Source organism: Heteronotia binoei, chromosome 11, assembly GCF_032191835.1.
Source record: "Heteronotia binoei isolate CCM8104 ecotype False Entrance Well chromosome 11, APGP_CSIRO_Hbin_v1, whole genome shotgun sequence".
Lineage (NCBI taxonomy): Eukaryota > Metazoa > Chordata > Lepidosauria > Squamata > Gekkonidae > Heteronotia > Heteronotia binoei.
The window spans coordinates 31,448,815-31,476,744 of record NC_083233.1 but is presented as its reverse complement, the minus strand read 5'-3'; the positions used below and the strand labels follow the sequence as shown (position 1 = coordinate 31,476,744).

General features: G+C 42.5%; 1 long non-coding RNA gene and 1 other non-coding gene across 2 annotated transcripts in view; both read right to left on the bottom strand.

The window, feature by feature from the left end:
• The window catches only part of LOC132579703 (uncharacterized), a 530,128-nt gene that overhangs the window by 10,239 nt on the left and 491,959 nt on the right, over positions 1–27,930 (bottom strand). The window lies entirely within an intron of this gene.
• TRNAH-GUG (transfer RNA histidin (anticodon GUG)) lies at positions 14,394–14,460 on the bottom strand. Its single transcript has one exon. It is a non-coding gene; the product is annotated as a tRNA-His (tRNA).

The window sequence follows — 27,930 nt, the reverse complement described above, 5'->3', positions numbered from 1 at the left end:
CTGGCCCAACAAGGTCTTATTTGTGTCAGATCTGGCTCTCATAACAAATGAGTTTTACACCCCTGCTTTAGGGCCTAGTAAATCACTGCATTTCTCAGGCTTTTAGAAAACAAAGAATGTTCTGGTGGACACAATAAATAGCTGGCCTGACATCCAACCTACAAAAAATTGCAGCAACACCATAGGGGAGGGGGGAGGGAATTACCCACTATCAAGGGTCTGTCCTCCAAGCAGAATGCTGATGTGAATCCATGGCAATTGAACAACACAAGATGCAACCATGAAATGATTAGATGAAGAAACAAAGAAAAAAAGCAAAAGGAATTGCTGTGCAAACAGAAATATGAGAGCCTTTCATGTATAACACGCTGTTTGTATCTGAAAACCTGCTATGCATTTGCTATTGTTCCAGAGACTGCGAAGGACCATGACAATTCCATCAGCGTAAGTAGTACCAATAGTGTTTTCATTGCCAACCTCCCAAGAAACCTGGAGAGCTCCTGGAATTACAACTGATCTTCAGACTACATAATCAGTTCCCTTGGGAAAAATGACTGCCCTGGAGGGTAGATTCTATAGCACTATATTCTGCTGAGTGACCTCCCCTTCCCAAACCTTCATCATTCCCAAGTTCCATCACCGAATCTCCAGGACTTTTCCAGCTCAGAGCTGACAACCTTCAGTTGCCACCACCAGTTTGGGAAATTCCTGCACATATTGTGATGGAGCCTAGGGATGGCAATATTTGGTGGAGAGGAATTTAACAGAAATGTGATTTCACAGCATTTGCCCTTGGAAGCTGCCAGTCCTCCAGGGAATATAATCTCTGTAGTCTACTAGAGGTAAATTGTAATTAGGGATGGGCACAAACCAAACCACAAAGCGATTTAGTAAAAGGCGAAAGATTTATGCGATCAGGAGAGAAACCAGAGTATCCTGAACCACAAAGCAAAATTAATCACAAAGTTTGCCCTGTTCATGGTTTGCAATCAAAAATTTGTGATGGATCTACTATCATCAGTTTCCATGAACATTTAAAGCAGTTAATGAGGGTTCATGGTTGGAGCCGAAAGCAGGGATTTAAAGGGAATCTCAGTCCTTTTAACCCCCTGCTTTCTGTTCCCCATGAAAGCTGCCAAAACAGCTGAGTGGTGGGGAGACCCTCCCCCCTGCTCAGCTGCTTCAGGCTGTCTTGTACAGTCCTTTTAAAGTTTAAAGCAAGCTGCTCCCTGTCAATCAGCTGTTTTGGGGCTTTCTGCAAACCCCATTTAAAGAGACTGTGGTCTCTTTCAACATGGTTTGTGGGGCCATGAACCCGTAAAGTTCACAAACAAGCCTCCAGGTTTGTGCCCATCCCTATTTGTAATTCTACGGGAATTCCAGACCCCACCTGGAGGATAGTAACTCTACATGCCAAAGATCTCATGCTGAGATCAGGCTTTCATCCAATGCTGATTGCCAAAGCGGTGATGTAAAGTTTATTTTTGTGGTTGAAAGTTAAATGCACATAAACACAACAAAAGCTTTCAGCCAAAGCATCACTAAGAATCAGCCTTAGCCCCTATTATTGCTGAGAGAGCAGGTCAGGCAATAAAAGGGAACACATCTGAGCATCCACAAAGGGCTTTTCTATCAGTACTGAAATACAGAAGCCACACACCAGTGTTCTCACCTGCCATTAAAGCTGAAGAGACCATTAAAGCTGAAGAGACATAAACCACTCAGCAATTGCTCAGTGGCAAAGTATCTGCTTGGCATGCAGAAGGTCCCAGATTCAATCCCCAGTATTTCCAATTAAAGGGATCAGGTAGTAGGTGACATGAAAGAACCCTGCCTGAGACTCTGAAAAGCCACTGCCATTCTGAGTATAAATTAATTAACTTAAAATATCTATTAGCTGCCTTTTCACCTTACAGTAACTAAACACAGCTTACAAAACAAACACAATAAAATACATAACAATAAATTTAAAAAATCACAAATTACAACAATTTATAGCTCTCAGTAGTCCAAAAAACTAAAACGAATCAAATGCCTTAACGAATACTAGATGGTATTAACCTTAATGGTCTAATGATCTGATTGACTATAAAGCAACAACATGTGTGCAACTGTTTACAAAAGAACACAAGACAAACCTTGTTCAGTCACACCATCTAATCCACCATCTTGTGGCTCATAATGGACAGCCAGATGGTCCTTTACTGTGTAAATAATCAAAACTCACAGTTCAATCCCTCATTTTAGCCTTCCTCCCAAATTCAAAAAATATTTAATGGTTCAAAGACCATGCAAGTTATATTTATTTCTTCTGACTAACCAGCTATTCTCACACTTCTCTGCCTCCCCAGATAAATCACCTGAAGGGATGTGACTGGCCAGGGGATGCTCAACAAGTTTCTGGGGCAGAATTTGGACTTGGGTCCCCTAGTCCAACATTCTAACTACTACATCACACTAGACACCACTAGTATTCCCTCCAAGATAAGTTAGTGTGAGCTAGCTCACAGATTTTTAGCCTCCAGCTCACACATTTTTATCTTAGCTCAGGAAAAATGGCCCCAGAGCACACTAATTTATGCAGTAGCTCACAACTTTAATGCCAGTAGCTCATAACTTTAACGCCAGCATCTCACAAAGTAGAATTTTTGCTCACAAGTCTCTGCAGCTTAGAGGGAACATTGGACACCACCCCAAAAAGATCTTCCCTGTTACAATTCCTGCCTGCCTCTGCTTCCCAGGGGAACTCCAATGCCAATTTTTAAAAAATTAGAGGATAGAAACTGGGCTTGGGTATAAATTTACCCAAGACTGAATCGATAATTGAGAGATAAATTCTATTTAGGATTTCAGTGAGTTAGCCAGACAGAGGAAGTAACAAAAGATCTGAAACTGCTATACATCTTTAATCCATACTCTATTTCAAATTTACTAGGGTTCTGAATCTCTGGGTAGTGCCCGGAGTCTCTCTCACAGTTGCAACTGCTATCCATACTACAGAATAGGGGTGTACTTTCCAAAATTCCCAAGATGAAACTATTAATGAAAATCACTTCTTTGGGTTGTTACCAGGATTTTTTGGAACAGTTATACAAAGCTGAGATTCATTCATGAAGCAGACATCTTTTTTTTTTTTACTTCCCTATCTTCCGGGCAGTGGCATTTCTCCCTTCCAATCAGAACCTTGCAAGGGAGCAGGTTATGAGTGCTCCCAACTAATCACCTTTTGAGACAAACCCCAGAAAAGAAATTCAATGATAGAGTTTATGTTAGGCTGTGAGTGCTCAGAATACCCCATGGGTAGCTCCAAATTTCTGTAAATAATTACCAACTTAAAAAAAAAGTTTAAAATAATATAAAAGGAGTAACAAATAATAGCAATATTGGGGGGGGGATGTCTGCTACAGACCACCAAGACAGACAGAAGATTTGAATGAGACATTCCTAGAACAGATTACAAAGTTCTCAAAGAGACAGGGCACAGTGGTCATGGGAAATTTCCACCACCCAGATATCTGTTGGAAGTGAAACTCTGATAAAAATGAAAGGTATGCATTTAGGTGGGGGAAATCAAGTGGGGGGGAGAGACTTGTCTTGGCAGTAGTATGTGCAAAAAGGATCTAGGGGTCTTAGTAGACCATACTCTGAACATAAGTCAGCAGTGTGATGCAGTAGCTAAAAAAGCAAATGTGATTTGGGGCTCTATCAACAGAAGTATAGTGTTCAGATCATGTGAAGTGATGGTATCACTTTGCTGTGATCTGGCTAGACCTCATCTGGAGTGTTACCTTCAGTTTTGGGCATCACAATGTAAGAAGGATAAAGACAAGCTGGAACATGTGCAGAGGAGGGCAACAAAGATGGTGAGGGGTCTGGAGACCAAGTCCTATGATGAAAGGTTGAAGGATCTGGGTATGTTCAGCATGGAGAGAAGATGACTGAAACCAGATGACCCTTCAAGTATTCAGGCCGTTATATACAACACAACATGGAGTTGTCTTCTGTTACTCAGTCCACAACCAACACCAACATCAGTCCACAACCAATGGGTTGAAATTAGATCAAAAGAGTTTTCAACTTAGGAAATTTATGAACTTCCTGATAGTTAGAGTGGTTCCTCAGTGGAACAGGCTTCCTTGGGAGGTGGTGGGCTGTCCTTCATTGGAGGTTTTTAAATAGAAAGTCAAGAACCATGTGACAGTGATTCTGTGAACATAGGCAGAGTGTGGCCCTTTCTTACAAGCCCAGAGAAATGCTGATTGCCCCTTTGAAGCTAGGAAGCAATTTTTCTCCAGGCCAGTTTGGCCAAGGATCCTGAAGGGTTTTTTGCCATCTTCTGGGCATGGAACATGGATCACTGGGGGTGTGGGGGGAGGTATTTTTGAATTTCTTGTATTGTGTAGGGGGTTGGATTAGATGATTCTGGAGATCCCTTCTGGTTCTATGATTCTCAATTCTATTATGAGGAAAAAGGCATGGCTGACACTTTCCTTCCAATCTGTCATGATTTCCAGCATTCCACCCCCACCCCCACCCCCACCCCAGTGGAGAGAAGTGTGCCTGGGCTGAAAGGCACCTGATTGGGGGATCCTGTAAAATCAAACCCCTTTGTCCATTCTGCTTGAAAATTATAGGATCTTTAGATTAGAGGGAGGACTATATTCTGTGCAAATTTGATGCCATTATTTATTTATTTATTTATTTTAAAAGCTGTCCCATGCCCTTAACTTGTTTCCCCATTTAAAAAATTACAGTTTCTGGAAAAAATAGACAAATTTGAATCCCCAAACACATATTGCCTCACCCCCAAACCTGCAATCATGGTAAAGATTTACCTGCAAACCTTGAGGTTGAAATTATAACTATTTTTTTTGGGGGGGGGCATATAAGCTCTTCTGGAGGACATGGCAGATTCTGATGGTGAATTCTTAGGCACCACATCCTTGCTGATCTCCCTCTCTTCCCCAAGCTCTGTACTTCCAGGCACCAACCTTGAATCTTCAGGAATCTCCCAAGCCAAGGTTGGCAGCCCTAAAACTTACTCTTGGATGACCCTTCTGTCCACTTTTAAGTACCAACTATCAGAATCTGTCATATTTAACCCTCTTTACCGGTATGCTGCTATGGTGTGGTTGATGCAGATCACCATTCTCATTGGTTTCTGAGCTTCTAAGTTCATTTTTCATGGCTCTATCTTTATAAGAACATAAGAGAAGCCATGTTGGATCAGGCCAATGACCCATCCAGTCCAACTCTTTGTGTCACACAGTGGCCAAAAAACCCAGGTGCCATATCAGCAGACTTATTGGGCTATGACTGAAGTCCTTAGGGCATTCTCCTGGAAGCAAATCCCACTTCCTGGGTTTCAGCACCTTGAGCTAGGAGGTGGTTGGAGGAGCTTGGCTCCAATGACTCCCCTAATCGGGCTGTAGGAGGGGTGCTACAGCTGTAGCATCCCAAGGGGGGCCTTGGGGAGGCCCCCTGCTAGCAAGGAACTCAACTGGATCCAGAGAAACAACAGCGGTTGTTCCCTGTTTTTCCTGTCTGCTCCAGTGCTCCCACCGCCAAGATTGCCATGACGGCAGCAAGAGGTGATTGCCCAATTGCTCTTCTCTTTCAATAAGCTTCTGATACATCATTCTTCTACCTTAATCACTGGAATCCTACCATGAAAGTAAGTCAGCTTTCTAACAATACCAGTTAATGGATCTTTTAACATAACAACAATTGGAACTGTTCCAAAAGATAGGTGATGAGGAGGGAAATCCCCCCCTTTTTTCTCCACAAGGAAGGCTTCAGAAAGCAAAGAACAAACTGGAAACTTTCAACAATTTAAACTGGACTGAGCAAAGATATTTAAATTGATTTGGTTTATAAAAAATAAGCATCAATGAGATCACCTTCTGGTTACAGTACGATCTGAACAAAAACGGAATATGCTTACAAGAGAAATATATGTGATGCTTAATTAGGACTGAAATGGTTATAACTGAAATGCAGGAAGAGAATTTGAAGCCGAAGGAAACAGGTTAACTGGATCTTTGAACTATTCTCTAACTTTGATTAACAGACTGAGGGGGGGGGGGGTTATGGAGGAAATGGCAGCTCAAATCAAAGCGCACGATATTATGATTAACATAACTTCTTTAAAGCAGGAACTTGGTCATTTAGCAGAGTTGGTGCAACAACAGATGGTGACTTTTATTTTGAAATACAGCGAAAATGAAAATCTACATGAGTGGAGTAATAGAGAGTCCCCAGTGATGTCTGTCAAGCTGAGAAAAAAAGTTAAAGATTTGTTGGGAAAGGTCTGGAAGAAAAGCAAAATGGAGACATATAACTGCATAGTTATAAAGTTAAAACGGAAATCAACATTGACTATAGCCTGCATGGGAGGATGTGACAAAGCGGTGATTGTACCACTTTCAGCAAAACAAAGGGAGATATCAAGAAGAAAAAAGGCAAATTTCAGCAAGATGATCAAATTTTGGAAAGCGTTCAAAAAGAAGAGATTTTAAAATGTTTTTAGACTGTTGTTTTTTGCTCCGCCTTTTTTTTTTTACATTTAGCTGGTTAATATTGAATCAATGAAAGGGGCTAATAAGTGATTCCATAATGGCAAATGAGGCTTTAAGAATTGGGATGCCTTTCTTTAGTTTGTAATAATCATCTATGGAAGTTAAATAGAATGATGTAATTAAGAATGGGCTAAGGAGATTGCATGGGTTTTTATTTACCTAAAAATAATCAAGTATGGGAGATAAAGTAACTATTGCATATTAACTTGTGTTTTTCAGAGCTTTATAAAAATAGGATTTACAGTCTCCAACATTTTTAAAGAATTCAAAATGTTGAAAGTAGATAAAAAGTCAATCTGGGTAAATTTATAATAAGACAGGCTACACAAATATTTTGTAATCTTAAATCTGCTCTTGATATTTCTGACAAGAGAAACTGTCTATAACGAAACAGATAAACTACTGTGTTTTCTGTTTTTGCTTTCTCTCTCTGCTATAAATAAATTAATTAACATTAAGGATTAAGGAACTATATTTACCTTTTATGCTTATATTAACTGCTAATATTGTTAAACCAACTAGTTAGCTTTTATTTTAAATGATGTTAAATTTAACCAGTCAGCTCTGTTTCAGGGTTGGTTCTTCTGCTTTTCTCATTTGTATGTACTGAAGATGAAAAGTTTAGATTTACATTATAAGCTACAGAATAGCTAAAAGTATATAACAAAATAAGGACTGTAGAATTAAAGGGTTATAATTAGGGTTGCCAAGTCCAATTCAAGAAATATCTGGGGACTTTGGGGGTGGAGCCAGGAGACTTTGGGGGTGGAGCCAGGAGACATTGGGGGCGGAGCCAGGAACAAGGGTATGACAAGCATAATTGAACTCCAAGATGGACAATTATGCCACTGATGGACCTCTGCTCCATATTTTTATCCAATCCCCTCTTAAAGCTGGTGATAAGTCCTCAAGTGACATGTGAATCCACCCCCCAATGCAAATCTGCATTCTGCCATGGTCCTGCATCTGGCTGAAATCCCAAAGGCTTTGATGACCAACCCTTTCCTATTGGCAGCTCTTTACTCAAAGGCTGCCGGGGGGGGGGGGGGAGCCTGCAATTTGCGGACGCTAAAGCGGGGAAGCCAAAGCCCAGCGACTGGCGCCCTAGAAAAAGGCTGATGTTTCCCCAGGAGCAGGCATTGCTAAGCGGCAGGCGAGCGGAAAAGGCCGGCGCGTTGAAGGGAGCCAGGCCTGGGAGTGGGAGGGAAGCTGAGGAGAAGCTGCCGGCGATTCCGGCCGGGCGAAAGCAGGCGGGTGCGTGTGAGTGGCAGAAGCGAGGAGGGAGGCGCTAGCGGGAGAGCCGAGCGAAGAGCCCTCGAGCCAATCCGGCCTGTCTGGAGCACCAGCCAGCACGAGAGGGAACGGGGCAGGGAGAAAAGTTGGGCCCTCTTGGCCTCCCTTTGGGCGCCGCCGGGGGTTCCTTCTCCTCTTCCTCAGCCAGGCCTTCTCCCTTCGCTTCCTCCTTCCCCACCTCATCACGCGATCCCCCCTTCCCTGTCGCCGCTCAGCGCCCGCTCTGCCAGGGGTTTCCTGAAGTGGCTCTGCTGCAGCCCCTGGTAGGAAGCGAGGGCACAGGGGGTGGTAATGCGGCTGGAGCCGTCGATGCCTGCGGAGTGGCTGCGGGCGCCAAGCGCGGCCAGCAGCAACGGAGCAGGGGCTTCCCCCTCTGGTCAGCTGACGCGGCGGCGGCGCGGGAAGCAGTTCCCCCCGCCTCCAAATGTTGGTGCGGCCCTGGTGTTGCTGCGGCGGCGGCGGCCCGGCGCTGTGAGGGGGAAGCATCGTCCCCCCTCCCGCTTCCGAATATTTGCAGACCGGGGGAGGAGGCTCAAAATCCAGTGTTCTCCCGCCAGGGCGGGAGATTTGGGACGCCTAGTTATAATGGGCAAAACTTTTAAGGCTTTCAGGTAGAAAGAATCTGGTATTTTGTCTTGAAGTAGAAATGTAACAGGTATATGTACTGCTTCTCTTTGTATTCTTGTTTATGTTTTTCTATCTTGTATCCCCTTTCCTTTTTTGCTTCTGCAACCCCGCATTTCCTACCCTTTTTATATTCAGACTTAATAAAAATTTTAAAATTGGAAGCAAATCCCATTGTGTAATGTTAGACTTAACTTCTAAGTAGGATTGTTCCCTATGTGTCTTGTGAGGTAGCAAAATGACAATCCTGTCTCTTTAAACTGCTGTCTTACTCCACCTCCAGCCATCGGGTTTTAGCATGTCCTGGTACTTTTTAATTACTTCCTACTATCTGTCTGTTAAATATTCATGCCAGCTATTCTTTGCATTGTGCAGTGTTTCCCAGATTTTTTTTTTAAATAAAAAAATCACATTATTAATTCACTGCTTTGAAGATTGACCCAAGGTTTTTACTTTAACACACAGTGATATTGATTGTGAAAATACACTAAGAAAATTATGTGGTTTATATTCATGCATTACATCTTCTGAGTCATCCTAAAGCTTATAATTTAAGCCCCGGTGTTTCAGGTAAAAATGAAATTGCTTTGCTAAGTAAGGCTGCTTTGATTTCAGCTTTAAATTGAGCTTTGTCAAAGAACCAGAAAAGGAAAGGAAAGGAGGCCACTGATGGATGAAAGGTCTCAGTCATATAGAATGTACAGTCATGCATTACTAAAAATTGTATGCCATCCAAACACATCATGCCACTGGCCAAAGACTGTTTTACAAAAGCCCTCTTCTGTATTATGTCAACATTCCAGTATCCTATATCAATGGGAGACAGCTCTAAATGAGCAAATGACTGTAGATTTTTCAGAGAGCTGTTTTTGTGGTTTCTGTTTTTCATTATGCACAGCTCTTTAGAAAACAATAAATGAAGATGATGGACTTGCTTCCAAGATAGAGAGAGAGAGAGAGAGAGAGAGAGAGAGAGAGAGAGAGAGAGAGAGGGGAGAAAGACTAAGTAGCACCTGAAAAAGGAGATAAAATGGCTTCATGCCACTAATGTCTTGCCATACAATGCATCCAACTTTTCTTCATTGTCTGCTTACATTATTTCCAAAATGAATCAGCTAAGTGGAAGAAAGGTGACTAATACACTGGGCACTTACACAGAGCTTAAATTGAGCAAAAGCTTTCCAAGATTGGACACAGAAAGGGTGATCTAATGGATAGTGTTGGATTTAGATGAGGGAGATCTGGGTTTCAGACCTTGCTCAGCTATGATGCTCACGGGGAAATGGCTGCCTTTCACCCTAATATAAAGTTATGGTGAGGATACAGTGATATCTGGAGCACTTTGGACAAAGAGTTGAATAGAAATGTGCAGTCATAATGAAAGAACACCTTTCTGGTTTACTTCAGTGGCCAGCCAGATGCATCCGAAAAGCCTGCAAACATGAAGTCAACATTCCTCTGGTGTCATTTTGTCCCTCTAACTCAAATCATGTTGCTTTTGAACAGGTAGACTCCATTTAGCTATCTGACAGACCTTTCTGCTGTGGATAGACCTTTCTCCTTGAATTTAACCAGCCCCCATTTAAAGCTAGCAGATCAGCATCTTACACCCAACCATCTAATCAGTTCTATTATCTATTATCAAATAAAATTCTTAGAATGTGAGTTTTGCTTTTTTTTAACCAGGACTCACCAAGATGCAGCCTAAGCACCTTTCACCTCTGTAATGTACTAATTCCCTCCTGATTTTTTTTTCTCACAAAGTGAAGGCTATGAATCCTGCAAGTCACACCAGATGCAAAAAATTAGTTCCTGGATCATCAGACTATGCCATGTACACATTACTTCTTCATCCTCTTTAAAAAAAAAATTACTGTTGAGTTTCCTTTTTCTACAGGTCAGAAGACTAGTAGGCCACATCCCAACACGGGATTATGGTACGAGTGCTTTCTCTCTGATTCTTTGTCTCCCTGATTCTTTTCCCTGATCCTTTCCATTGCAGGATGATTGTGCATAGGTAAGCTTGACACCTGCCTGCCATAGTAATTTGGTTTTTGATGGTGGTTGTAGCCATTTCTCTTGTTCCTGGAACAAAAGTTGGAGCAAAAGTTGGAACCTGTGTAGTTCTGGCTGTGTAATTCTCCAGATTTTGTTTGTTAGTTTAACATGAAGAACAGGTGAAGGTATTATATAACTTCATCAACTTTGTATTGGGTTTTGTAAAATGCATTATTGTGCTCAGCAGTTGAAAATGTGATAAGATTAATATTGTAAGTGTCCCCAGATGAACCTGTTTGTTGAACAGCCCTATATTGGCTCCTGGCGTTTCACAAGATAGTTCAAAAATAGTATTTAAGGGGACTCCAAAACATGGTCATGCTCAGCAGAAGATCATAGTATCTTGTCTTTCTCTGGAATGTTACTAATGAAGGAGTCCACTGGATGTCTGGGGGAAAAGGTCAGCCACTGAGAAAGCTGGTCCTAGTGGGTGTCAGCATAAAAAACCCCAACACTAGTCTCCTTAATTGTATCTGGACATATATGGACAGCCAATGTAGTTTTCACAACACAAGTGTAATGTGCTCCCTCTTTCTAATTGCTGAAAGCAAACAAAGGCTAGATTCAGATGGGCAATTTGGGGTGACACAGGCACCTCCACATCTGTATCAAAATGGCACATTCAGATGTGCACATCTGGGCCCAGCCTTGCTCCCACCTTTATGTCATCGTCCACTGCCTCCCTGCCTCTTCAAAAAGCCACCAGCCACTGGTGACAAATTTCAGAAATGCTTCCCTATCACCTTTGCCATCTATCTGAACAGCCACAGCACACTAGAGAAGCACTTCCCAAGTGCACAAGTGGTGTGACCACTTCTCCAGGATGCACACAGCCTGTCCTCTCCTGGTAGCAAAGTGTGTGCCATCTGAGCACCCCAGGGTACCTCAAACTGTGCCAGTTTTTTTTTTTTCTGAGCTTGGAGGCTGCTGCCCCAAGCTGCTGGTCTGAATGCAGCCAAGGAGTATAGTTTTGAACCAATTGAAGTCTCTGGAGTGTCCTCATGAGCAGCTTCACATAGAGCACATTGCAGTAGGCTATAATCTGTAAGTCATCAAAACATGAATGATGGTGGCATTGCCATTGTTCTGATACAGCAACAGGATCAACCTTCCAGTACAATATAGATTGTACAATAAAAGAGCCCCGTGGCACAGAGTGTTAAAGCTGCAGTACTGCAATCCTAAACTCTGCTCAAGACCTGAGTTCAATCATGGTGGAAGCTGGGTTCAGGTAGCCGGCTCCAGGTTGACTCAGCCTTCCATCCTTCCAAGGTCGGTAAAATGAGTACCCAGCTTGCTGGGGGGAAAGTGTAGATGACTGGGAAAAGCAATGGCAAACCACCCCGTAAAAAGTCTGCCGTGAAAACATTGTGAAAGCAACGTCACTCCAGAGTCGGAAATGTCTGGTGCTTGTACAGGGGACCTTTCCTTTTCCTTTCACTGCTTTAAGGAGTCTGAAAGGGTCCTCTAATCACTTTCCCTTACTCTTTCCACAATGGACACCTTGTGGAGTAGGTGGGGCTGAGAGAGTTCTGAGAGAACTGTGACTGACCCAAAGTCACCCACTGGCTTCATGTGGAGGAGTGGAGAATCAAACCCAGTTCTCCAGTTTAGAGACTGCTGCTCTTAACCGCTACACCATGCTGGCTCTCAATTTACCTGCTTTACAGAATATGTACAAAATATTTCAGATCACTACTAGGGTGTAATACAGTTCTATGTGTATGTTCACAGAGAGCATTGGATAATTTCACACATGTTGGATAATGCACTTTCAATGCACTTTAGCAATTGTTTGCAAGTAGATTTTCTGTTTCATGCAGGAAACTCCAGCTGCAAAGAATTGCTAGAGCACATTGAAAGTGCATTATCTAATGCATGTGAATGCATGTCAAATTAGCCATACTCTGAAAATAACCAAGAACACATATGAAAACTTCACATATATTTCCTGCAACAAATCAGAACCTACTCTAGAAAGCAGGTTTCCATCAGATCATTTCAGTTCTTACAACTTCTCTTGGAGACACAGCATATGTTCCTGATCAATAGCTATATTTCCTGAAGGACTTCTCTAAGAAGGAAGTCAGGAGTGTGTAGGGCTGGGCAAATCCTTGACTTCTATCTCCCAAGTGCTCCACCAGTAAATCATCATTCATCAGAGACTGCTTAGTTCCAATTTTCTTTTCACCCCTGAGTTGGCAATGGAAAGGCAAGGTGGTATCCCTTGGAGAGCCGAGGATGACCCAAAGGGCTTTAGTCACTGACGGCTGGCATATGGTGAAATGCCACTTTCATTATGTTAATTGCTTTGCCATTCGAGTAGTCTCAGAGCATGTGATCCACCCTTTCAAAACACTATTTACAATAAGGAATAGTACCTTGAGAACAAACTCCCATGAATAAATCTTTGAGATGTATTCTCATCCTGGCATTCTTGAGAACATTAGCGGCAACTCCGTGGATGCCAATGGACTGATACCAATGTCAAAATGAGGCAAATGAGAAAAGCGTCTGGATCCCTTTGTCTCTCAGGCCTATTGCTGTACCAATAATTAGCAACGCATCCATGCTGCAGGGCTCTCTGCCTGGTTGCTGAACAATTAGAGAAAATGCCTCTTGAAATCATAAGTACTTTGTGTCTGAGATATCCATATCCTCGGTATAAAAAAGGGAGAGAGAACGGGTTCTTGGGCTAATTCAGTTAATATGTAATTATAACCCAATCAGCCTTGATGTTCCCAGTATGACGTCCATGGAATCTCTAGCGTTCACACTGTTATTATGACACATAATTTATTTTTGTGATGACACCTCAAGCAATATGGCATCTGGCAGCATTCCAGGCATATTAATAAGAGGAAACTGTTGTCATCTGAAACAGAATAGCCAAAGACTAAAGCTGAAAGCATTAATCAATTGATCAGCATGATTAACCAATTAAGAGGACAACAACAGCCGTTCAGTTTTAATGTTGTAAGGAAAAGTACGGGGTGGGGGGAATAGTGGTGATCTAAGTGGATTTGGATTGATATCATATATTCAGAATTTGCAGAGACAAAAATGGTATTCTAACAATCTTTTATATATTAACTGACCTATGCTGCAGCTGCTTCAAGGTACCAAATTTCTACTTGTGCAGTGTTACCTCTACAGGTGGGCTTTTTTCAGGGGTGGGGATGGGAAGTTTATGTTGTTATAAGGTGGTTGTAAAAATTGCCTTCCCATTAATAGTGGTCACTGGTTGGGGTGGAGAAACTCCCATGGCAATGACCCATCATGTGATAAATGGTTGTTGCTGTTACAGCTCTGGGGTAGAATCTTACCTTCTGGGAGCATTTTGGAGTGCAGGTAAAGTAGTGTTGAGGCAAGTTCTTCTTTGTTAAAAAGAGGATCAGGGTATCCTGACCTTTAGCAGATTGAGTATTCAGTATCAGTAAGACAACGTGATGAATTGAAAACCAGTGTGGTGTAGTGGCTAGAGTGGCAGACTAGAATCTCTCTGCCTCTCTCTGCCATAGAATCTTGCTGGGTGACCTTGGGCTGGTCACATATTCTCAGTCTACCCTTGCTGTAAGGATCAAAGATGAAATGGAGAAGATGAGAGGAGAATGATATAAGCCACTTTGGTACCCCATTGGGATGAAAAGTGGACTGTAAATAAATTAAATACACTAAGTAAAGAGTCAAAGTAGTTGAACAACATATGAACATATGAAGCTGCCTTATACTGCATCAGACCTTTGGTCCATCAAAGTCAGTATTGTCTTCTCAGACTGGCAGCGGCTCTCCAGGGTCTCAAGCTGAGGCTTTTCACACCTATTTGCCTGGACCCTTTTTTGGAGATGCCAGGTATCGAACCTGGGACCTTCTGCTTCACAAGCAGATGCTCTACCACTGAGCCACCGTCCCTCCCCTGTTCATTCAGGAACAGACATTATGAGAGAGAGGTGGGGTAATTTCCTAACTACATGATAGGAGAGAAGTAGGGTTGCCAAGTCCCTGCCTGGGGCAGGGATCATGCCCCCCCCCCCAGCTCCCATTTCCTACCATTGCTTTGTGTGCCCATCAGGCCAATGGTATGATATCACTTCCAAAAGTGACACCAGCCATTTCTAGGCATCACCAGAAATTCTATGATTTCCCTCCAGAAGTGATGTCATGTTATCACTGACAGCTGTCCCTAATGTTCCCACCTCCCCCCCCCCCCCCGGTCTACCTCTGGTAAGCCTGTGTGGCAATCCTAGAGGGAAGTGCTCTCTCAAGAAGAAACAGGGAAACAGCCCGAGATTCCGGGAATGCACAATAAATTACATTTAGCAGAAGGAAGATGGTAAAGACTTACCACACCCTAGTCTAACAATCTGCCCCCCCTGCAGGAGCTTCTTCTCTTCTTGTATGCCAGACATTATTGCAACACTGACCATACTGTAAGATCTTTCAAGGAGAAATGAATATATGCAACAGGCAGGTGAATTTTTCATCAGTCATCAATTTATTGAAAAAAAGGAACGAACCAGTGAAATATTACAGAGGGATAACTTGGTAGCATTTCACAACACATAACATCTAGCAATTATTGTGGCATACACTTCTGTGGACAAGACCCTGCTTCATCTGTTCTGCCTAGTCAAGAAAAGGCTATGCACAATGAGAGATCTTGGGATCTTTACAGGCCCCAGCTAGTTATTTAATCCCTCTGCCAAATGGTTCAGAGCTCAGTCCTCCAAACTGTGTTGTCATCTGGGGGAGAGGACCCTTCTGTATTGGTGGGTTTCTGACTTTATTTCAAAGAATCTTGGAATTGCTCACTAACTTACCAGGGAGTTCTCAATTTTATCAGAGAAACTTACCTGAAAAATAGATTTCCCCCCTGCTGATTCCCCCCTGCAATGTTCATACACATAGGAATTGCTATGGCGACTCTGAGATTAGAGACTGTGTCTCTCAACCACTCTTTAGAAATTGTTGCCTTTTTCCTGAGGTGGGGGAGAGAAAGGAAGGGAAAAGAGAAACAATCAAGAGCAGGCCGTTGTGAGCTGGAAATGACCTGTGGAGAAGTAGAGGCTGGAGTCCTCCCATAAGACTTGGTTAAATGTTCAACCTTGAAACCCAGTAATTGTTTCCCACCCTTTCTTAGGTCGTGTTTCCCTGTTTACTGACCACATTGAATCTTGTTGCTGTTCACTGCTTGTCACCACAATTACTGGAACCCACCAGGGTTGATGTCAATGTGCTAGCCCTGAAATGCCTTCAGCACTTATCTCAAATCTTACTGGCTTAAGCACTCACCTAATTTGTATTGACATTACAGAATATTGCCAGTGTCTCAGGTCACAGTCTCAAATCAAGCAGAGCAATAATGAAGCTGACCAGCCCTGACCAGCACTCTCATGGATTACTACAATGTACATTTGTGTCTGTGCATGTACTTTAGAACATGCCATGTGAAGAGAATTAGATCCCAAACTTTGCATGCAGAAGATCTCAGGTTCAATCTTCCAGCATCTCAGGTATCTAGTGTAGGAGACTGATGAGTTGCAGCCTGCCAGAGCTAGGTGGATCAATTAATTGCATGATGGTATAAGACAGCTTCATTATCTGTCTTGTATTTATTCTGCCTTTCCTTCAGGAAGCCTCTTCCATCATATCCTGACAACAACTCTCTGAAGCTGTTTAAACTGAAATACCATAACTGACCAAAGATAGCCAATAAATATCATGGATGAGTGGGGATCTGAACTTGGTTTTTGCTAGTCCTAACCTGACATTAGCCTTGGAGTCTAACTTCATATGATGTCCACAGAAGACCTGTGACAGATGTGAAGGAGTTCCTAGATAGTTGAGACGACGTGGAAAGGATTCTCTAGAAGCAGAAAATGTGAAAATGACTTCTCTGTAAGTCTTCTCAAGCTTTGCTATATTTCTCAAAATGAATTTTCACCAGATTTAATAAACAAGGGACATGGAAACATCATTTAGCAACAAGACAGCACAATCCAGCTGTGGTGCAGTGGTTAAGAGTGGTGGACTCTAATCTGGAGAACCAGGTTTGATTCCCCACTCCTCCACATGTAGCCAGCTGGGTGACCTTGGGACAGTCACAGCTTCTCTCAGAACTCTCTCAGTCCCACCTACCTCAAAGAGTGTGTATTGTGAGAAGAGGAAAAAAAGGCGTTTGTAAGCCTCTCTGAGATTCCTTTGTGTAGTGAAGGGTGGGGTATAAAACCAACTCTTCTTCTTTGATTGAAGAAACTATTAAAAAACATATTTGGGAGAAAAAATGAGAAATAATAGAAAGGTACTTGCTAGAGTTCAGGTAAAAAAACTTACTCCATAACTGGCAAAGAGCTGGCAGGCCTAGCTCAGCATGAAAAATTCCCTATGGATCCCGGTTGTGTTTGAAGGCAAGCAATATTTTTACCACCTAACTAAAGAAAGCTCTGCTCTACAGTAGGTTATCCCTTGCCTCTAGCTGTCTCCATTGTCTTTATGTGTAATTGAGAATTATAGTAGAGTGGTGGAATGGGACATTTTCTTTTTTATTTCAGTGAATTAAGCCCAAGTCAGTTCTATTAAATGAAATATGGTCAAGTTTGCCTTATTCAGACCATTATGTTGTAAAAATAAGGGGATATACAACCTGGTTCTGTGAATATTAGCTTGGAATTGAGTCCTTCTGAGTTCAAAGGGCCTTGCTTTCAGATGTGTATGTAAGATTACAGCCACAAATGTAGGATTACAATGTGAAGAGAATGAATTTCATATGTCAGAATCCAAATAACCAGGGGCTTTTCCCCTCAGTCAGCTAGGTGCTCCAAACTCATGCCACATGCTTTTGAACCTGACAGGAAATTAAAAGCTGCTGGTTTAGGGATGAACAAATTTCTACCATTCCATTTAATTATTGTGCTGGAAATTCTCTCTCTGATGCATTACAGCAAGATCAAAATTTCTCAAATTAATTCCAGAATTGCACTATGCACTGTTCATCACATCTTTTAGTTTTGTTAGTTCATACTAATGCATAAATGTGCTTCACAGCATTGATGAAACACCATACAGCAAGAACCTTAATACAACCATTTGCCCCACTACACCAAGGTTGCTTCATTGCAGTGTTTAAGATAGATTGGGACCGATTTCGTACTTACCCTACGCCACTCTTACGTTCGTCTTCTCAGCGCGGTGTCCTTCCGATTTCCCACTATCTGCCCCAGGGCTTCAGCAAAGATTGGTGTTTAAGTGCAGCAAACAGAAACTGCTAAAACCCAATTTCTGTTCACTGCGCTTAAACGCCGATCTTTGCTGCAACACCGGGGGAAATCGGCAAAACATCGCGCTGAGAAGACGAACATGAGAGTGGCGTAGAGTCAGTGCGAAATCAGTCATGTTGTTGTTTTTTTGTTCACATAAGAAGGATATCAAACAATACTTGGTTTCTGGTTCTAATCCTGCCAACTAGTTGTGGCCTAAAACCAGGACAATTTAATGGGAAAAACCCATCCTGTAAAGACAGCACAGAGAAGGCAAAAAAGAGACTCCCAGCACAGCTGATTTTCAGGATCAATTCCTGCTCAGCCCTATATAGCAACCAACTAATCTAGTGCTTCCTGCAGGAAGTGTAGTTGGGTCAGATTCAGTGTGAGAAAGCCAAAGGTGAGGGGGAACAACAGGACAAAACAGTCAGCTGCCCTTTTCTGATTAAGTAATGAAAAATAATGCACCGGAAAATAAATTTAACATTCACACCTCATGTGTGTTAATAAATATATTGTGCAAGAATCAAAATACAATTCAGTAAACAATATCAGTTCTCCTGGAATGTTGTATCTGTTCTTTTAACACGACTCAAAATTCAATAAGTGTTCAGAAACAAAGTGTCCATGCCGTGCAATTCATAATATAGTCAATTGTGCTGATATAGCCTCAATGATGTTCCAAGTTTTCTTTTGAATCCCCAATCTGGCAAATTGTTGCAAAGGAACCCAAAAATCCAAAGAGAGAATGTGGGACCATTCTCCTAGGACTTCTCATGGTTTCCATCCTTCTGCAGCCTTTTCTATCACAAATGCTGCTTCCTGTAGCCCTGTACAAAATTCTATGTACGGATCAATGCAATTGACTTCCACTTTCTATTTCCGGCTGGTTCCCCCAGGCAACCCATTGGTTTTCTCTGACCTGCACTGGTTGCAACTGTGTTTAAGAAGTCAGACCTAGTTCATTACCTGAACAACACTCTAACTTGGACTTCTTGTATCTGGCTTTCTACAGTGCTGTATTTGCCTCCTGTTTACCTGTCCTATCATCTGTATGCCTCTTTATATATTGGGATCCATTCCTCATTCACTAAATTACTCACAGTTGGACTGCTATTTCTTTATGGAACCAATGGCTCCTGAAACATTCTTACAGTGGTAGCTTTTGATGTCTCAGTTCCAGCAGCAAGGAGCCTCTGTGGTCTAGTGGTTAATGTGTTAGACTACGCTCTGGGTGACCGAGGGTCAAATATCCACTCAGTTAAAAGGGTCAAGTTAACTCTTACACAATGGCAAAGATTAAAAGATTAAAAAAACAAATGGTCTGAAGATCAGACTACATAGAACATCAACATGAGTCTTACATAAACTACAATCATTTTACATACAGAGTTGATGATTTCCCATACAAAGTTGATGAAAATATCAAATGACCAATAGGACCTTATACGTTTCAGGCTCAAGGGACTTCCTCAGTGGTCAATAATACTATTATAAAGAAACACACATCCAGAAGTGAATATACTGTATATACATTGAAGCCAGGTATTACTTTCTCATATGTTGTGCAGTTGCTGAAAATTTATGAAGTAGGCCATGGATAACTTCTCATGGTGACTATACATGCACAAAAACCCTCCAATATTCAGTGACATAATAATCTAGTATGGAATTTCCTAGGTCTCTGTATGTGCGTACCATCAAGGTGTGGACTTTCTCTATTCCATTATTTTATTTACATTTTTTCCCCTGTCCCACATTACATTCTTCCTTAATTCTATGATAGCTCCTAAAATTAATCCCAGAGTTGGCTCATGAGTGGTGTGCTGCCACTCTCAGTTCCTTTAACATTCGTGTGTGTGTCTTCCCCATGTCCCTGATAGATATATCTGCAAAACCCAAAGGAACCTTGATGTGACAGCATATACTTGCATCAGGACAATTTTTGCTCCATGGTTTATTGCAGATTATTTTTGTTCTATGGTTTATTGCTGCACTTTGGTAAATTACCATGCAAAAAAAAAGGCTGCTGTGGAGTACATACGAGCACAGCAAGACTTTTTTATGTACTAGAAGTGTTGAGAAGAAAAATCAGGCATGAATGAAGTGAAAGCTACACCACATTGAAGAGGCACAGTGCTCTGTACAAAATTTGAAAGTGCCCCCCACTCCAAATGCTCAAGGATTCTTAATAAAGCAGAGCTATTTCAGAAATTTAGAACTTGGAAATCTGAAGAGAAATTCAAGTGAAGAGAATTTTGAAAGCACCCTTTACTGGTATGCATGGATGAAAATACTGAGCAGGAATGCATAGGAACACAATTCTGGCTGACTTGCTGTCAGGGGATGTGACCTAATATGCAAATGAGCTCCTGTTGGGCTTTTCTACAGAAAGCCCTATGTGAAACAATTGTGACATCAGGGGGTGTTGCCTAATATGAAAATGAGTTCCTGCTGGCCTTTTTCTATCAAAAAAGCCCTGGAAATACCAACTTCAAGGAGGTGAAATGGACAACTGAAGGAAAAGGAAAGGCATAGAGGAAAGAGGAACCAATAACATGGCAGCTGAGAGGAATTATGGTGTGACGCTCCCATGATTGTGTCAAGATTAATTTTGTTTTAAACTCAGCTGCCTAATTCCACAAAGGAAAGAAGCACATCCTGTAACCTCAGATAATCTATTCCTGAGGACCTAACAGAGAGAATTCTCCTTTATCTACTTTTTTGCCAAGTAAAGCTAATTTGAGTTGACAAGGTCTTGAGTCTCCATAAAAACTTCATATTGAAGAATGGGCCACTGTTTTCTTGGTTATCTTTTCAGACAATTACGGAGGCAATAAAGCAGGTTTATCTGATAGGGATAGAGATCCATTTTTATTTTCCACACACAGGTCCATCATCTCTGGGACCTCCAGAACTAACCTCAGTAGTCAGAAAATACTGGGGAGGAATTAGAACCATTCTAGACATAATGCATGTGTTCATTTTCTTATATTTTTTCTCCACTGTTGTACCTAAGAGGTCATGGAGGTGGGGGTGGTCCCATTTTTTCACAACAGCTTTGTAATGTAGGTTAGGCTGAGAATGATAAAGTGGCCCAAGCACACTTACTTATTCAGTAAGCTTCAGGCAGGGATCTGAACCCAAGTCTTCCATTTCAAGTTAAATCTCTAATCACTGCACTATCCTGGTGCTAGGCTAGAGTGGCAGAATTTTGAATGAGACTCCCTTTAGATTTCCAGTATGGATTCAACAGTCTTGAATGCTCCATCTTGTAAAAAGTTCCTTGCATGCAGAAGTGGTCCATCCACTAGGCAGCCCTAGGTGGCTGCCCAGAGAATGGGCCGGGGTAGGGCGCCAGGTTGGGCCCTCCCTCCAACCCCTGCCTCTAGGGCGATTGATATCACCCAGGAGGAGAGGCCCCAAAGAGCTCAGAAGAGGTCATGTGCTGCCTGGCCTCCTCTGTTGCACCCACCCCCACTGCCGCCACCTCCCCCATTGCTGCCCCTGTGGGCAAAGCTGGAGGGCAGGGAGAGTGCATGCACTGTCACAGCAAAGCACAAGGAGGCTGCATGCTACCCAGCTGTCATTGCTCCAGTTCCAGAAGGGGGGCACCTAGAGCACCAGACATCTTAGGACCACCCCTGCTTGCATGCAATAAAGTAAATACATCAGGGAAGAAAGTTTCACTAATCCTTCTTCCTGTTGTGCTTGTTTATGAGATGTAGAGCAGTTTTCACATGCAGAAGGATTCAAAAGATATGACTCCACACATACCATCTAAGGTAGTAGACTCCAGAATTCTACCATACTTGTCTATAAAACCTATTCCATTGCATGATGGAGCAAAGAGTCAGGCTGCATACCTCATTCACTGCAGCCAAGTGGAAGCGTTTGGAAGTACTGTTAAGCAGCCTCTGCCTCTGGCAGTAGATAGTCAAAACCATCTAATCTCTCCCCTCCCCTCTAAAAATGGCAACATGGGATTGGCTGGTTGCTTCCAGACTATGGCACTTCTGAATTGTTCTCATGGGGAACTCACAGAGATAGTGTCTTGCTGCAATTCCTTGCGGCGATCACATGGCAGATGTAAAATGCAGTTTGACTCTTAGGCTGCCTGATCTGATGACTATTGGCCAAACTGGTCCACAAGTAAATAAATAAATTTCAACAGTGCAGCATCTGATGATGGAAAATATAAGACTGTCAGAGAAGGGGTGCTCAAATAATAGCTTAGTAATTAACATGATGATCAGCAGGCCTCAGATTCAGTGGGAGCTCACAGGAGCACAGCTCCTGAACCTTTCTGAGAGTTCCACCTCTTCCTTCTGAGAGTTCCACCTCCTCGTGCACTGAATAGTACGTGCAGCTGCAAAACAATCCCTGCATAAGCTCTACCACCTATTTTTCTACAAAATGACCCCTGATGATCAGAGATCATATTATGAGTTTATCACTTCCAAGCTTCACCAGCATCCTCAATGAATAACCTTGACTGTAGAATTTTTAGTGACTGGTTTTTATATATTTATCTGCAGCATTTTTAACCTTCCTTTCTCTGAAATCAGACTGTTCTTCCATCATGAGGCCTAACAAGGTGTACATATAGGCTTTCCAAGAATGAGAAATTCTTGACCTCCCCTGTTCACAACATATGGTCAGCATTATCAAACATTCAGCAAACTGTCTTTGACCAATTTGCATGTGTTTAGTCGAATGAAAAAAAAATAGGGATGATATCCAATTGCTTCCCTATGTCTATTGCTGCCAATAACCAGCTCCCCATCTACTTTTTGCCACATTCTTTATGTTCACAAACATTAATGTTTCTCAGTGACTAGCAAATGGAAGGTATCTCTCTGTGTTTCTTATGACTGTCTGATGGTGTTTAGTAAAGGAAAAGGCTAGTGAACTGTCAGAATCTGGAACATGGGAGTTGTAGTTATGCGGGGAGAAGGCTGATCATTCCTCAGGTGTGTGACTCTTATCCTGCATCTTGATGGAGTGCTGCCTATTTTGATCAAGTATGGTGCATCATGTCCTTTCCCATCATACTTCAGGAGCAAAATCACCCTCTGTTCAGCTACCCAAAAGCATCAGAACCCTTGGCACATGGGAAAAGGCAAGTGAAAGAGAGGTGGGGAAGGAGAAGAAAGGACTAAAAAAAGGAGAACCAGTCAGCTAGCATGAATAGCCCTAGTATGAGCGACAACAATGCTGGCCAGCAGTTTCCTGTATGGTATTTCCATCCTATATTTCAAAGACTGTGAGCAATATTTCTTCAAGGGAAGCAAAGCTCTGATTTATAGCAAAAAGCTCTTTCTCCACAAGTCTTGAATAATTCAGCTTGTGCCAGATGGAAATTTCAGGTTGTTGTTTTTTTGCCTTCCATTTTTGTAGGATAATATCTTTGACCGTTATATTACCAACTTCTGGAAGGAGTTATGTTCTCTTATATAGTATTCTGGCCTGCATCATATTTAAAGAGACAGGACCCCAGGAAATTCTAAGTAGGGCCGAGCAGGAAAGAGCCATTCAATGTTTCACCTATTATGAAATCCCTCTGTCATCTTCAGAAGGTGCTTAAAATGGAGCAAAAGGATTCCTAGCATGACTAAGCTTCTTTTATAGCACTCATTCAGGGGATGATGGTGTGGAAGTAGTACCGAGTAGGCAGCGGATGGTGAACAAGGGAGCCAGTGTGGTGTAGTGGTTAAGACGGTCACACTAGTATCTAAAAGACCCAGGCGTAAATCCTCACTCATGGAAGCTCACTGGGTGACCTTGGGCCAGTCACAATCTCTCAGCCTAACCTGTGAGGATAAAACAGAGGACAGGAGAACAATGTAAGCCAGTTTAGGTCCCCACATGGGAAAAAGTCAGGGTATACATAAATTAATTTAAGAAAAGTATGGAGAATATTTTGGGTCCCAACAGGTGATACCAGATGGGCATTTAAAGCCACCCCAGGGACGGGAGGCAGGCGGATCAAAAAAGCACATCCACATGTGCACATCTGCCTGCCATCCCCGTCCCACCCCAGTCCCATCCCAGGCTTGCCAGGAGCCACTTGCAAAGCGGTACCTTTTTGCTGGGGCATCTGAGGCAACTCCCCAGCCACCTGGAAAGCCAGGAGGTGCCTGGAGAGTGCCCAGGGAGCTGCCACCGGGACCATTCCAGACTCTCCCTTGCACACCCACAGCCCGCCCCTTTCATGAGCGCCATCAAGAAGCTCTGGGGCACTCTATTTCCAGCTGGTTCTCTTTGGGGTGGCTTCAAGCCACCCCGAACAGGCCATCTGGTATCAGCCAACACGTACCACATTTGCCCACCTAAACATTTCCATATGCAAGTTATCCATGAAGCTCCTATTGTAATAAGGATGCCTAGCTGAAAAACTGTTTCCAAACAGTCCTGCATGCAGGGGCCATGGAACATTTTAGAAAACTGATACACTGTCCCTCCAGAAATCTGCTCAAGGTGTCAAATAACTAAAATAATAGAACAAAAGCATCAAGCATTAAAATGACTTCATGAAAATCAAAGTCATTAAACAAGCCATTTTAAAAAAAGCTGACATTAAACAAGCCAGTGAAATCAGAGAGCTCACAGGTATGAGTAAGGTATATAACTAAGAGCACTCCGTGAGAGCTTTAACTAATACATATATTGAAAACAATTTTTTTAACCCACAGTATTTTTCACATATTAATTTGAAATTATTTTACAGGCGATTTTACAATATGCAATATTTCTTTTCATTTGTAGGACTTCCTGAAGTCCAATGCACCAATGCAGGTGTGATTGCAGTTCCCAAAATGGTGTGTCTGCAACTGGACTGCTGCTTCCATTCACTTTCAGAGAATCCTTCTTCAGGCAGCTCATCAAGGGATACAATTTCAATTTGGTGCCAAATCCCTTTATTCAAGGCTTGGTTAAGAAGGAACATTTTAGCCTGGGGTCGAAAAGTAAGGTGGGATGCACTGCTGGGCAGACTTCAGGGCAGGACGTTTCAAAGGTAAAACACTACAATCAAAATGCTGTGTCCTCACTATACCCAAAATTGGAACCTGAACTTTAGAGAGCAGGCCTTTAGAAAATAATCTAATTTGGATTGCCAACATCCAAGTGGAACCTGGTGATATCCTGAAATTACAACTGTTCTCCAGACAAGAGAGGTTAGCATAAGAACATAAGAGAAGCCATGTTGGATCAGGCCAATGGCCCATCCAGTCCAACACTCTGTATCACACAGTGGCCAATATATATATACAGAGAGAGAGAGAGAGAGAGAGAGACTGCCCATTTTTACTCACTCTCTGATTCCTATTAATTAGCCAGTTTTTGATCCACAAGAGGACCTGTCCTTTTACTCCATGACTCCCGAGCTTACTAAGGAGCCTTTGATGAGGAACTTTATCAAAAGCTTTCTGGAAGTCAAGGTAAACAACATCTATTGGGTCCCCTTTGTCCATATGCTTGTTCACCCCCTCAAAGAACTGTAACAGGTTAGTGAGGCAAGATCTTCCCTTACAGAACCCATGCGGAGTCTTCCTCAATAATTTGTATTCATCAATGTGCCTACTCATTCTGTCCTTGATAATGGTTTCCACCAACGTTCCCAGTATTGGAATCAGACTGACTGGCCTGTAATGTCCCGGATCTCCTCTGGAACCCTTTTTAAAGATGAGGGTGACATTTGCTACCTTCCAGTCCTCAGGAACGGAGGTAGATTTCAATGAAAGATTACATATTTTTGTCAGGAGATCCACAAGTTCAACTTTCAGTTCTTTCAGAACTCTTGGATATATGCCATCTGGACCTGGTGACTTATTAGTTTAATTCATCAATCAGTTGTAGGACCTCCTCTCTTGTCACCGCAAAGAGATCTGTTGAGGCTGGGTGAGTGGGCGTCAACGTGGCAGATGCGTTTCAATGTGGCCAAGTGCAAAGTAATGCACATTGGGGCCAAGAATCCCAGCTACAAATACAAGTTGATGGGATGTGAACTGGCAGAGACTGACCAAGAGAGAGATCTTGGGGTCGTGGTAGATAACTCACTGAAAATGTCAAGACAGTGTGCGTTTGTAATAAAAAAGGCCAACGCCATGCTGGGAATTATTAGGAAGGGAATTGAAAACAAATCAGCCAGTATCATAATGCCCCTGTATAAATCGATGGTGCGGTCTCATTTGGTCGCCGCACCTCAAAAAGGATATTATAGCATTGGAGAAAGTCCAGAGAAGGGCAACTAGAATGATTAAAGGGCTGGAGCACTTTCCCTATGAAGAAAGGTATAAACGCTTGGGACTTTTTAGCTTGGAGAAACGTCGACTGCGGGGTGACATGATAGAGGTTTACAAGATAATGCATGGGATGGAGAAAGTAGAGAAAGAAGTACTTTTCTCCCTTTCTCACAATACAAGAACTCGTGGGCATTCAATGAATTGCTGAGCAGACAGGTTAAAACGGATAAAAGGAAGTACTTCTTCACCCAAAGGGTGATTAACATGTGGAATTCACTGCCACAGGAGGTGGCGGCGGCCACAAGTATAGCCAGCTTCAAGAGGGGTTTAGATAAAAAATATGGAGCACAGGTCCATCAGTGGCTATTAGCCACAGTGTGTGTGTATATATAAATTTTTTTGCCGCTGTGTGACACAGAGTGTTGGACTGGATGGGCCGTTGGCCTGATCCAACATGGCTTTTCTTATGTTCTTATGTTCTTATGTCCTTACAGAGCCCCCAGGCCAAGAGCCACAGGCCAAGAGTCCTTTAGCTCTTGCCCTTCGGCTTGCACAAAAGGCGATAATAATGCAAAGAGGGTGGGGAACACAGCCACTCCTAATCAATCAGCAACAATCCCCTTCAGTCCACTCAAACCAAACAAATAGTAGTTCCCCAGCAACCACAAACTCAGAATTTTCAGCAATCCCACAGACACACAAACTCAGAAATTCTCAGCAACTTCCCCAGCTGCTTAGAAAGCCAAACCTCACCCTTGTAGCACTTCATCTCTGCTCTCTCTCAGAGCTATATGAAATGAGCTTCCCTCATAATGGCTTCTTTAGAGGACAGACTTTATCTATCCTCTTACGCCCTGTTGATGTCCCTCCACTCCCTAAAACCTCACCACCCAAGCCTCCACCTGCCCTATCCTCAAGAATTTCCCCACTTGGCACTGGCAACTCTAATAACTGGCAGCCTGGACCAATATGAGTGGAGGTGGTCCTTGCTAATAATTCACTAACAATGCCATCCTAAGTAACTTTGCACTTTTTTAGGCCTGTTGACTTCAAAGGACTCAGAAGAGTGTCAGTCTGCTTAAGATGAAAGCTTTGGCTCTATGGCAGCTTTAAACTGTATGGCATCACACCCCAACAGAGCTCCATTTCTGCCCCAAATTCCACCTCCTCCCCATGCTGCATTCTCAGAGCTCAGGAGTTTCCCAACCTGGAGCTGGCAAGACTTTCTGTTGTCTTGTTTCCCGGATTCCATAGAACCTTACTAATAGGGTTGCAGAGGACAGGGACAGGGACTTTAGCGGTGCCATACCATAGAGTCCACCCTTTATAGCAACCATTTTTCTCCAGGGGAACTGATCTATGTAATCTGCAGATGAGCCGTAATTCCAGGGGATCCCCGGGTCCCACCTGGAGGCTGGAATTCATGCTTATTAATAATTGAAAGACAGGGTCATAGTGTCATCATACTCTCACTATTGCCTATTGCAGATCTGAATACTACTTACTTACCCCCAGGCTGGTCTTCAATCATATGAAGCACAGTGGTAATAATGTCAGACTATGATATGGAAGAACCAGGTTCAAGTTCTCAATTTGCCATTAAAGCTTGCTGGGAGATCTTGGGTCATTCATTCTTTCTAAATCTAATCTGCCTCACAGTGTTGTTGTTGAAAGGATACAGTGAACAATGTGAGAATGAAGTTGTCAACTGCTTTGGGGAGAAAATCAGAGTAGAAATATCCAAGTAAATAAAAACATTTTCAGATGGCCATCATATGACTCTTGTGATTTATTTATTTTGATAACTTTTAGCCATCCTTCTGCTTAAAAGACTCAATGAATTATAGGCAGGAAGGTGATTTTAATGTGTTA